Here is a 10,558-nt window from a genome sequence, read left to right as displayed (position 1 = left end):
GTTAGTGTGGGGTGGGGTCTGCATCGGCTGCTGGGCATATGGATGGCTTCCCATCATATGCCCAGCAGATGGGCACATCTGCAACTGCATTGGGTACTGGGGGGGGGTTTATTCATGTAGCCATGGTAGCTGTGTTAACCACTGTTCATCATCCTGTTCATCATTGGCTGGGACATGCTATACCCATTCATGGCATTCAGAGTGTTCATGTTCATATTTACGGAGTTGACATTGTAGGCTGGCGCTGGCATCAAGTTCACACTCATGTTCATGCCTCTTTGCATTGTTAAAGTCCATGCAGGACCCTGCATGGCTACAGTTTGGGAACGCCCATCGATTTGTGACTGATGGGTGGCAGCATCTGGTGGCAGAGATTCGGACTTAGTTCTCATGGAGACGTGGCCCTTGCTGGCAATCTGAGTTTGCAGTATTTGGCTGTGGGAGATGCCAATATTCGATGCTGCCTTGTTCTGCTGCAGGAGAGATGGTGGCAGATTCATGGGAGGAGGAGTCAGGTTAGGGGGTGGGGTCATGGTAGCTTGTGCTTGAGGTACTTCAGGGACAGAGTGTAGAGACTGTGAAAGCTGAACAAGCCCTGTGTTGCTTGATGGTGTGGACAAAGAGGCACTGTTTGCATAGGAGGTCACAGCAGTGGAATGATTAATAAGTGTATTAGTTAACTGCTGCAGTTTGTCAGGGTTGAACGTGGCAGATGGCTGTGGGTAGTGCCCATCCCCAAAATCACTTTGACCCATTCACTCATATAAGCCAATGTTGGTATTGCTGGTCTCAGGGATGTCAGCCAGCTTCATGGGTGGGGTGAAATTGGTGACCATGCTGCACTGAGCTAGCTGCTGACTGCTACTGGGAGGCCTCTCCACCACACAGCCTTGGGGAAACTTGACACTGCAGGTTGGAGGGGAGCTGATGCTGGTCTGCTGCATCATGCTGTAGTTACCGATGATGTTGGACATCTGCTGGGTGACAGCACAGCTGTTCTGTGTCAGATTGCTAGAGGTGAGACTGCTATAGGAGCAACTATTCTGGGAAGAGCTATTTCCACAGATGCTGCCTCCCATGGTTGAGTCATAGCTGCTTGGGTTCTCATTGTTCTCTCTTGTGCTCTCAATACTGCCCAGGTCACTGAACCTGCTGTCAATGACCTGCTGTGAGTGATCTGACACTGACAGGATGTCCATCATTGGACTCGTCTCCATGTTCTGCAGAGGTGGCACTGTGATGGCAGTCTGATCAGGGCTAATTTGGATAAAGCTATTCTCTAGCAGGGACACTGGGGCTATTGACAGAATGAACTGACTTGCCAGGAAAGGAATGGACAGATTAAAGTGGGCTACCTTGGACTGTTGGCACTCGTCCAGTATAGTGGCAATTTGAGGACTTTGGTCTGTTTGCATTTAGTTTTGCAGGCTTCTACAGGCCTCTTGAGTCTCAGCACAATCTGGAAAGGTGTCATCTTTTTCCCTGTTTTCTTGGGTCAAAGACTGAATAGCCTGGGCAGTCTTGGAGTCAATTTCCACAGCTGCTGGGCCTCCCTCTTTGAGATCAGCATCCATACCATCACTGTTCTTTTGGTCCTGCTTCTGTGTCTTTTCTTCCTGGTGCTCCCTGTCAGACTCAGGTGCAATTCCAGTGTCCCCGGAAGCTCCTTTGACTCACTGTTACATGACACTGTGAGATCAACACTGCAGTTTATCAAGATCCCAGGGTTCAAGTGGCTCAACTGAATGCTCAGGTCTAAATAAGTCTCCTGGCCCTTTAGTGCATCTTTGAAGGTTTCTCTTGGGAGGTCTCCTCTCTCCATGTTGGCAGCCTCCATGTGGCCATATTCTTCATCATCTGCATCATGGTCCTCATTGTGAGATGGCTCTTCTTCCTCATCCTCATCCTCTTCATAGTCATCCAAATGCACAGGGTCTTCCTTTTCCTAGGAGATTTCCTCTTCTGTGTTTTGTTTACTTTCAGCACCACCTTGGTCTATTTCTCCTCTTCCTCCTCTTCCTCCTCTCCCTCCTCCTCCTCCTTCCTCGTCCTGTTCTTCCCATACAGATTCAGCTTGAACTCATCTATCCTCTCTTTGCTTTGCTTCCTCTTGGAGAGCCCTTGCTTCGCTCCTTTTGGCCACACTTGTCTGCACTTTAGAGGCTCAGGATTGTCTTTACTGCCTACTTTCAAGTGTTATGCATCATTGCCTACATCTTTTCTACAAAGGGCAGCATTCTTGAAGAAATGATTGTCGATTCCTTCCTCTTCTTCTGTCTGCCTTTTCTTCCCTGCGTGATGTTGGAATGCTTTTCTCAGAACTGGCTTTCTGTCCCCCTCCTCACTGGGACCTCACTGGGACCTCACTGGGACCTCACAGGTCCAGCTGCAGCATTGTTCTCTCCTCATCTGAGTTGTCAAAGGGCTCATTCAGCACTTCTGTCCTCTTGGAAATGGTCTCAGTGGTTACACTGCTGTTGATCCTCCTGCGTTTATGACCTTTTATCTTCTTTACTACAAAAGTCCTCTTTCTTTTAATGGAATCTAACTGTGGCTTAGTCAACTGTGGGGGAGATGTGTGAATGCTCTCCTCCTCTTCCCCATCTTCTTCCTCTTCCTCGTCATCTTCCTCCTCCCTTTCCTCTTCCTCTTCTTCACTGCTCTCTTTTGACAGTTTTAACTACTGTCCTCTCTCCCGGGCCACTGCCTGCCTATCTGGACAATGCAGGTATTTATTTATTTTTATTGTACTTTTGCAGACGATTGCCTACTGGTAACTCTAGACTATAGGATCTCTTGATCCTCCTTCTCCCAGCAGCTGGCTTGTTCCACTAGTCATTCAGGCTCTTTCTCAGCTTCTCACTCTTCCTCAGAAACCACAGCAATAGAAATTAAAATTGGAGTCCATCTTAGAACCTCTGGATCAATTTTGTTGGTTTGGGAACAGTTCTTCAGCTTTTTCATGTGGCTCAATATCAACTTTTCCCTTCTTATGATGACAAACCTGCCATCTCTCCATCAATCATATGGAGGTGCTGCAGAGTGGTGGCAATGCCATGAGGGCACATACCTGTGGCTCTCCTAATGACCTTGATGCTGATGTGCCTCTTGTGGTGGTTGTAGAGGTATTTCAAGATGACACTTTTCCAGTAGGCCAGATAGGAGAGCTGGCCCAGGTCAGAGAATGGCTTTCCGGAGACCCTGCTTGGCCTTCTCCTTGAGAAAGCAAATAGATGAATTCAATGAGAAAGCATCCAAATCCTTCCCTTTGGTGCTGGGGCATGATCATTATGCAGGCCAAATTATACTTCTGCTGGCAGAGCTTTTCCTTGGAGAATTATCCAACCACATGACAGCCTTTTTCATCATTTTTTTGTAAGGACATTAAAAAGGAATGGCTCAAAATCATAATACAAGGTTTTGTGGTCTAGTAAGAGCTTGGTGAAGTAAATGTTTTGGCAGTACATATTACATATATTCCCACCAACTTCAAATACCGAAAGGTCTTTCCTTCAGGAAAATTTATTTGCTGTAGAACGAAACCATCCACACTTCTTTGAGTGTCATAGCAAAATATTTTTACTCTTCATATATTTAAGAAAGAATTCACACAGGTAAAACTTTGGTAATCTTGCATATTCCTGTGTGGAAGGCAAGGAGTACCAGGTTTGGATATCATATTTTCTGAACTCTATTACTGAGGGGTAGTGACCACAGTCTTCCAATCCACTTTCAAATTCTATTTTCTCCCAAGACAGTCCTGGGCCTGCTTAAAATTGTCCAGATACTCTTCAGTCACGATATCTGTGTTTCCCATCAGACTTACATCTGCACTTTCTTTTTTGATGCTTATTTTAATTTCAATATCAGGTGACCCCTTCCTGTGAATGCACTTATGGATCCTTTATCACTGGTTACAATTCTTTTGTCAGTCTGGAAAGTGGTGGGTCACAGCACGCCATATGGAATCTTCTATCACAGGAATAAAAAAAAAAGTATATTATCTGCATATTTTCCCTGGACTCGACATGTTCTGCAGGTCTTTCACTCGATGCACTGCCACTTCAAGGCCTTCACATTTATGGTTAATTCAGGAAAAAATTCAGACAAGATGGATATCCACTACTGACACAATCTTCACAAGATACAAGTTCTTCTGGTTTCTTTTCACAATTTGACTCTTTAGTCCTCAAACAGAAGCTACATATTGGAATGGGATCAGCAGGGGTTTTTTAGTTAGGATTTTACTGCTGTGAACAGACACCATGACTAAGGCAACTCCTATAAGAACAGCATTTAATTGGGGCAGGCTCACAGGCTCAGAGTTTCAATCCATTATCATCAAGGCAGGAACATGGAAGCATCTAGACAAGCCTGGTGCAGGAGGAGGTGAGAATTCTACACCTTCAACTCAAAATGGACTTTCAAACTAAAGTTCTCCAAAAAGATAAGGAGGGACACTTCTTACTCGTCAAAGGTAAAGTTTATAAAGATGAACTCTAAATTATAAACATCTATGCTCCAAATGCAAGGGCATCCACATTCATTAAAGAAAATTTGATAAAAATCAAAGCACACATTATAACTCTAACAATAATACTGGGATATTTCAACACCCACTCTCATCAATGGACAGATCCTGGAAACAGAAAATAAATGGACACACAGTGAAAGTAATAGAAGTTATGAAACAAATGGATTTAAATGCTATCTTTACACATTTCATCCAAAAATAAAAGGATATATCTTCTTTTCAACATGTCAGATTACCTTCTCCAAAATTGACCATATAATAAGTCACAAAACAGGCCTAGGCAATACAAAAATATAGAATGAATACCATGTGCTCTATTAGATTTCCACGGAATAAGGCTGATCTTCAATAACAACATAGATAATAGAAATCCCACATACATGTGGAAGCTGAACAACACTATACTCGATGATAACTTGGTCAAGGAAGAAATAAAGAAAGAAATTAAAAACTCTTTAGAGTTTAATGAAAATGAACCCACAACATACCCAAATGTATAGGTCACAATGAAAGCGGTCCTACAAAGAAAAGTCATAGATCTGAGCGTCTCCAAAAAGAAGCTGAAGTGAGCACACACTAGCAGCTCGACTGCATACCCAAAATCTCTAGACCAAAGGGAAGTAAAAACACCCAATATGAATCGGTGGAAGGAAATAAACAAACTTAAGGCTGAAATCAACCAAGTGGAAACAATAAGAACTATTCAAAGAATTATCCAAACCAAGAGCTGGTTTTTGAGAAAATCAACAGGATAAATAAACCCTTAGCTAGACTAACTAGAGGGCAGAGGGACAGTATCCTAATTAACAAAATCAGAAATGAAAAGATAGATATAACAACAGAATCTGAGGAAATCCAAAAATTCATCAGATCCTACAACAAAAGTCTATACTCTACAAAACGGTAAAACCTAGATTAAATGGACAATTTCCTAGACAGATACCAGGTACCAAAGTTAAATCAGGTTCAAATTAATGACCTAAGCAGTCCCATTTCCCCTAAAGAAATAGAAGCAGTCATCAATAGTCTCCCAAACAGAAAAAGCCCAGGACCAGATGGGTTTAGTGCAGAGTTCTATCAGACCTTCAAAGAAGACCTAATTCCAAATCTCCTAAACTATTCCAAAAAATCAAAACAGAAAGTACTCTACCAATTCATTCTATGAAGCCACAATTACTTTGATACCTAAAGCATATAGAGACCCAACAAAGAAAGAGTACTTCAGATCAATTTCCCTTATGAATATCGACTCAAAAATAATTAATAAAATTCTAACAAACCGAATCTAAGAAAACATCAAACCATCATCCTTCATGTTCAAGCAAACTTCATCCTAGGGATGCAAGGATGGTTCAATATACGGAAATCTGTCAACATAATCTGCTATATAAACAAACTCAATGGCAAAAAACACATGATCATCTCTTTGGATGATGAGAAAACATTAGAAAAAGTCCAACACCCCTTAATGATAAAAGTCTTGGAAAGATCAGGAATTCAAGGCCCATACCTTAACATAATAAAAGCAATATGCAGCAAACCAGTAGCTAACATCAAAGTAAATGGTGAGAAACTGGAAGCAATCCCAGTAAAAGCAGGGACTGGATAAGGCTGCCCACTCTTTCCCTAACTGTTCAATATAGGACTTGAAGTCTAGCTAGCTCCGGAGTACTGCTTAGTTCATAATGTTGTTCTACCTGTAGGGTTGCAGATCCCTTTAGTTCCTTGGATACTTTCTCTAGCTCCGGAGCTCTTGACTCTAGCTGCATATGAATCAAAAGATGACCTAGTCGGCCATCACTGGAAAGAGAGGCCCATTGGACTTGCAAACTTTATATGCCCCAGTACAGGGGAACGCCAGGGCCAAAAAGTGGGAATGGGTGGATAGGGGAGTGGGTGGGAGGATATGGGGGACTTTTGGGATAGCATTGGAAATGTAAATGAGGAAAATACCTAATAAGTATTAAAAAATAAAAAAATAAAAAGTTTCATTTCAGTATCCAACTTCATCATTTATAAACACAGGAAAACATAGTCCAGGCAAATTAAGTACAGAGCCTACATACACTATTTCAACAAAACATTTTTTTTCTAAAATGTCAGAGGCAAATGAGTGATTTGTTTCACCCATAATATTTAACTGATTTGCAATGAGAAAATGAAAACCTTTTTTTTTTTTTTTAAGACATACGCAAAAACTTTGGAGTCAGGTAAAGTGTCTGATAGCTGATACTTCATTTTGATATCCTTGGCAATCTATAATGTACCAATGATGGTTTAGGCTTCCCTATCATAGGAAAAAAATCTAAATATCTAAGATTTTTCTCATGACTGCAATATACAAGCGCTTTCACTGTCAACAAGCTACCTCCTCAAAGTAGAATCTGAGCTATATCTGGTCAAGCTGTGAGGGGTCAGCACATACTTCTTACGAGATAGCTTTATTGTATAGAGATGCAAGAAGTAAACCAGGGGCAGGGATATTTGAACAACAGGCCCCATCTCTTTTATACGTGTCATATCATGCACTGGTGAAGTCCTAAGCATGACTTTAAAAATTGGATTCAATTTCAAGGGACTCATAATAAGCAGGATATCTCTGAGTTAACTGACCCTGTAAAGCCTGATTGCAACAACAGACATTGGAACGTGCTCATGACCAATTCGCCATGTGATTGACACTCCATGATATGCCCAAGTTGAGTTTTGTTTTCAAATGTTTGGTTCTGTAATGTAAATAGCTTCCAGAATATTCCCTCTAGGACATGCTTTTGGAGCCTGTGGTTAAGAACTGTTCAGTCAGGATGGCTTAACCTCCACCTCCTATTTACAGGTTTCATTTAACAGCCACAAAAGCTGTTTGGTTGCAAATAAAATATTTAATTAAAATACAGCACCTAATTTGTGGTTTTTACACAACTGAATAAAACCCTACATAATAAAATTGTTTACATCTTCCATTCATTCTAGTAAAACAGATTATTATCCCCTCAAAACAAAACAAAAAACCTTTATAGTTTTAAACCTGATCATCCTAATTCATAATTGCCAAGACTTTGTTTCTAGTGGGCTTCTGAAAATGCACCTTGACACCTGGCCTGAAGGAGGAGTAAGGCACATGTGGGTATTACGGTGAGAACTGGTAGGTAGCCCCAGATGTCTGGTCTGGGGTCCTAAATGGCCCTTCCAGGCAAGTCAGCCATGGTACAATAGCTAGCACTCTGAAGGACGTTTACAGTCTGGTGGCTCCATCAATGAGTTCAATACTGAAAGCATATCAAAGGAAGATTCACTTTTTAAAAGACGAGCTTTTCAAAATGCTCCATCATGAGACTGGGCTGGCCAAAGCTGTCAGCATCTATGGGTATGCTGAACAACTTTTCTGAGGGGACTGTACTTGGGGGACAGCCCAGAAATCAGACTGCTAATTTAGACTACCCAGGCCACAATGACTGCTTTAGGTTCCAGTAGGTAAGTGGGTCACAGCTGTGTTCCAGCACCTCTTCCTCCAAATACGCAAGCACCATGTCTTCAGATAGTTTCTCTTTCTGATGTCTCTCTATTGGTGCGAGTGACCACAGGCTCTACTCTGTGCCAGTGTCTTTAAGTGGGGTCCCTGAGTCACAGCCATTGGAGGTGGCAGTGTCCTCTGAGGTAGAATTCAGTATTTCTAGCTCCCTGATTAAGTCTTGCCTGTACTGCCCTGCCTCCTCTTCTGTGAACAGGGAAGCTTTGTAGCGAGGGTCCAACAGTGTGGCAATGATGTATCTGTGGTCATGAAGGGTGGCAGACAGGCAGCTCGCCATGGCTTCCCTCAGGGACTTAAGCATGGTGTCAATGCCCATGGTCTCCCCAAACAGCATCTCCACTTTTCTGCTGAGGCTGTGGATCATGGGGATTACCTGGCTCAGCGTAGATATGTGGGCACTCATCTCTCGGCTTGCAGCAGCAAATGGTCTCAGCACATGGCACACAGACCTCATGACCTTCCACTGGTCACAGATGATCAATTCTCTGAAGTTACATTCAATGGATACCTGGTTAACTGCCCTCTTCTGCTCAATCAGATGTTCAAGCATGTGGAACAATGTGCTTCACCTAGAAGGTACATCCTGGATCACCTGGTGTTGTGGCAGCTCGTAGTCTTTCTGCAGTTCTGCTAACTTCTCTCTTACTCTGGGTGACTGATGGACCGGCTCACACAGCTTCCGGGCAATACTCAGTAAGTTCTTGAGCATCCTCTGGCTCTTGATAGCCTCACTCACAATCAGATTAACTGTGTGACTGAAACACTGCACACTTGAGTGTTCACCCTCACTCAGCATCTTCCCTATGCTTGGATTGTCAGTGACAGTGATGCCAATCTGAAGGCCAATGGAAGTCACCCAGGCTTCCCACCAACACTCCAGCTGCTTCTGAATGCTATTTCCACTATAGTCACAGTCAATCTGTGACACATCTAAAAGTGCTGAGCAATGGTGGTCCTCACAATGTGGTTGGACAGTGGGTGTAAAGGTGACCCAGTGAGCTATAATGGTCAGATATTCACGAGTCTGGCTACTCATCCATATTCAAGAGGTGAAGTGAACCACACCACTCTCAGCTTCCTTCAGATGTGACATAATTATCTGTTTCATATTGTCATACATATCTGGGATAGCTGTTCTAGAGAAGTAGGAAGGGGAGGGTAAAGAGTACTGAGGTTTCAAGTATTCGAGCAGCCTGTTAAAGCCAACATTGTCTACAAGGGAATATGGGTGAAGGTGAAGTGTAATCATTTCAGCTATGAGACTTGTGATTTTTTTTGGCAACTGGATGAGAGTCATAGAACTTCTCTGTGGAGTCACAGAAAGGGAAAGGCCTAAGAGCTCTATGCCCAGAGGCCTCCAGATGCCTGGAGAATGGAACAGAGTGGTCTCTGAGATGCCATTCTTGAGTACATGGCCATGGAACTGCTGAAGATGGTTCAGAAGATAGCTGATGCCCAGGTTGGTGGGCTTCTTGCCCCTGCTGATGGTCTGGCCACAGTGCAGGCACACCACCTTTGTTGAGTCTGCTGAACAAATAGAAAAGTGATTCCATAGCTTGGTGGTCTTCTTGCTATTAGTAGGAAACACACCTTGATTTTTTTTTTCTGACCACTGTTGGCAAGTCAGTTAATTTGGAGGATATTTCTGCAGAGGCCAAAGTGGCATATGGAGAGATTGCCAAACATGCACCCAGAAAGTTCTTCAGTTCCCAACCACCTCAGGGTGGCGTCTGTACAGGTGTTGCATCAAACAACTGGTGCCAACATCTCCCTTCTTCCCCCAACTAATAATGCAGCTACAGTACCGGCACACTGCTTTGAGACTGACCATTAGGGACAGGGAAAAGTGATGCCAGACTTCTGACTATAGTTTTCTCATCACCTTAATTTTGCTGGAAGACAGTGCCTGATTCCAACCTTGGATTTACTGTGTCTGGTGGCTGCTTCTCTGGAGAAAACACTACAGAGGCCTCCCCCAAGTCATCAGAGGATGAAAACATGGACACATCTTCTGGGGAGACATCCCCAGGATTTATTTGTGATGACAGGACCTCAGGAAGTCTGTCGGGGGATGAGGAGGCAGAAGGGGACTCTTTAACTCATTTGCCTGGAGATAACGATGCAGAGTTGAGATCCCCTTCTGGTGGCAGCAGGGCAGGCATCAGGGTTCAGGGCACAGGGTACAATGGTGGGATGCCTGTGTTGCTCCCGTTCTCCTGCAGTACAATGGAGCAATGTGCTCTCCACCTGTGCCTGATGAGGCAACTTGTGACCAGATCCTTCCTGTTCTTCCCTCTACTGAACTAATTCATATAGTGGACACACACAGCCTTTGCGCAACTAAGAGGTGACAAGTAGAAGTGCTTCCAGATGGCTGATCTCTTCCTGGACCCAAATGTGCTTTTGGGAAAGGAAAGGTTTCTGTCTGCCATGGTTTCTGAAGTGTTATCATAATGGAGCATGGAGAGGTTGAGAGAGGAGCCTGCCAAGGCCTC

At 43.4% G+C, this 10,558-nt stretch overlaps 1 pseudogene; it reads right to left on the bottom strand.

The window, feature by feature from the left end:
* Window positions 1-2,281: 2,281 nt before the first annotated feature.
* Window positions 2,282-8,061, bottom strand: LOC147003543 (histone acetyltransferase KAT6B pseudogene; annotated as a pseudogene).
* Between the last annotated feature and the right edge of the window lie 2,497 nt (window positions 8,062-10,558).

Source organism: Mus caroli, unplaced genomic scaffold, assembly GCF_978045245.1.
Source record: "Mus caroli unplaced genomic scaffold, Mus_caroli_1 scaffold_8, whole genome shotgun sequence".
Classification (NCBI taxonomy): Eukaryota; Metazoa; Chordata; class Mammalia; order Rodentia; family Muridae; genus Mus; species Mus caroli.
The sequence above is the reverse complement of the archived record's forward strand: the minus strand, read 5'-3'. Positions and strand labels throughout refer to the sequence as shown.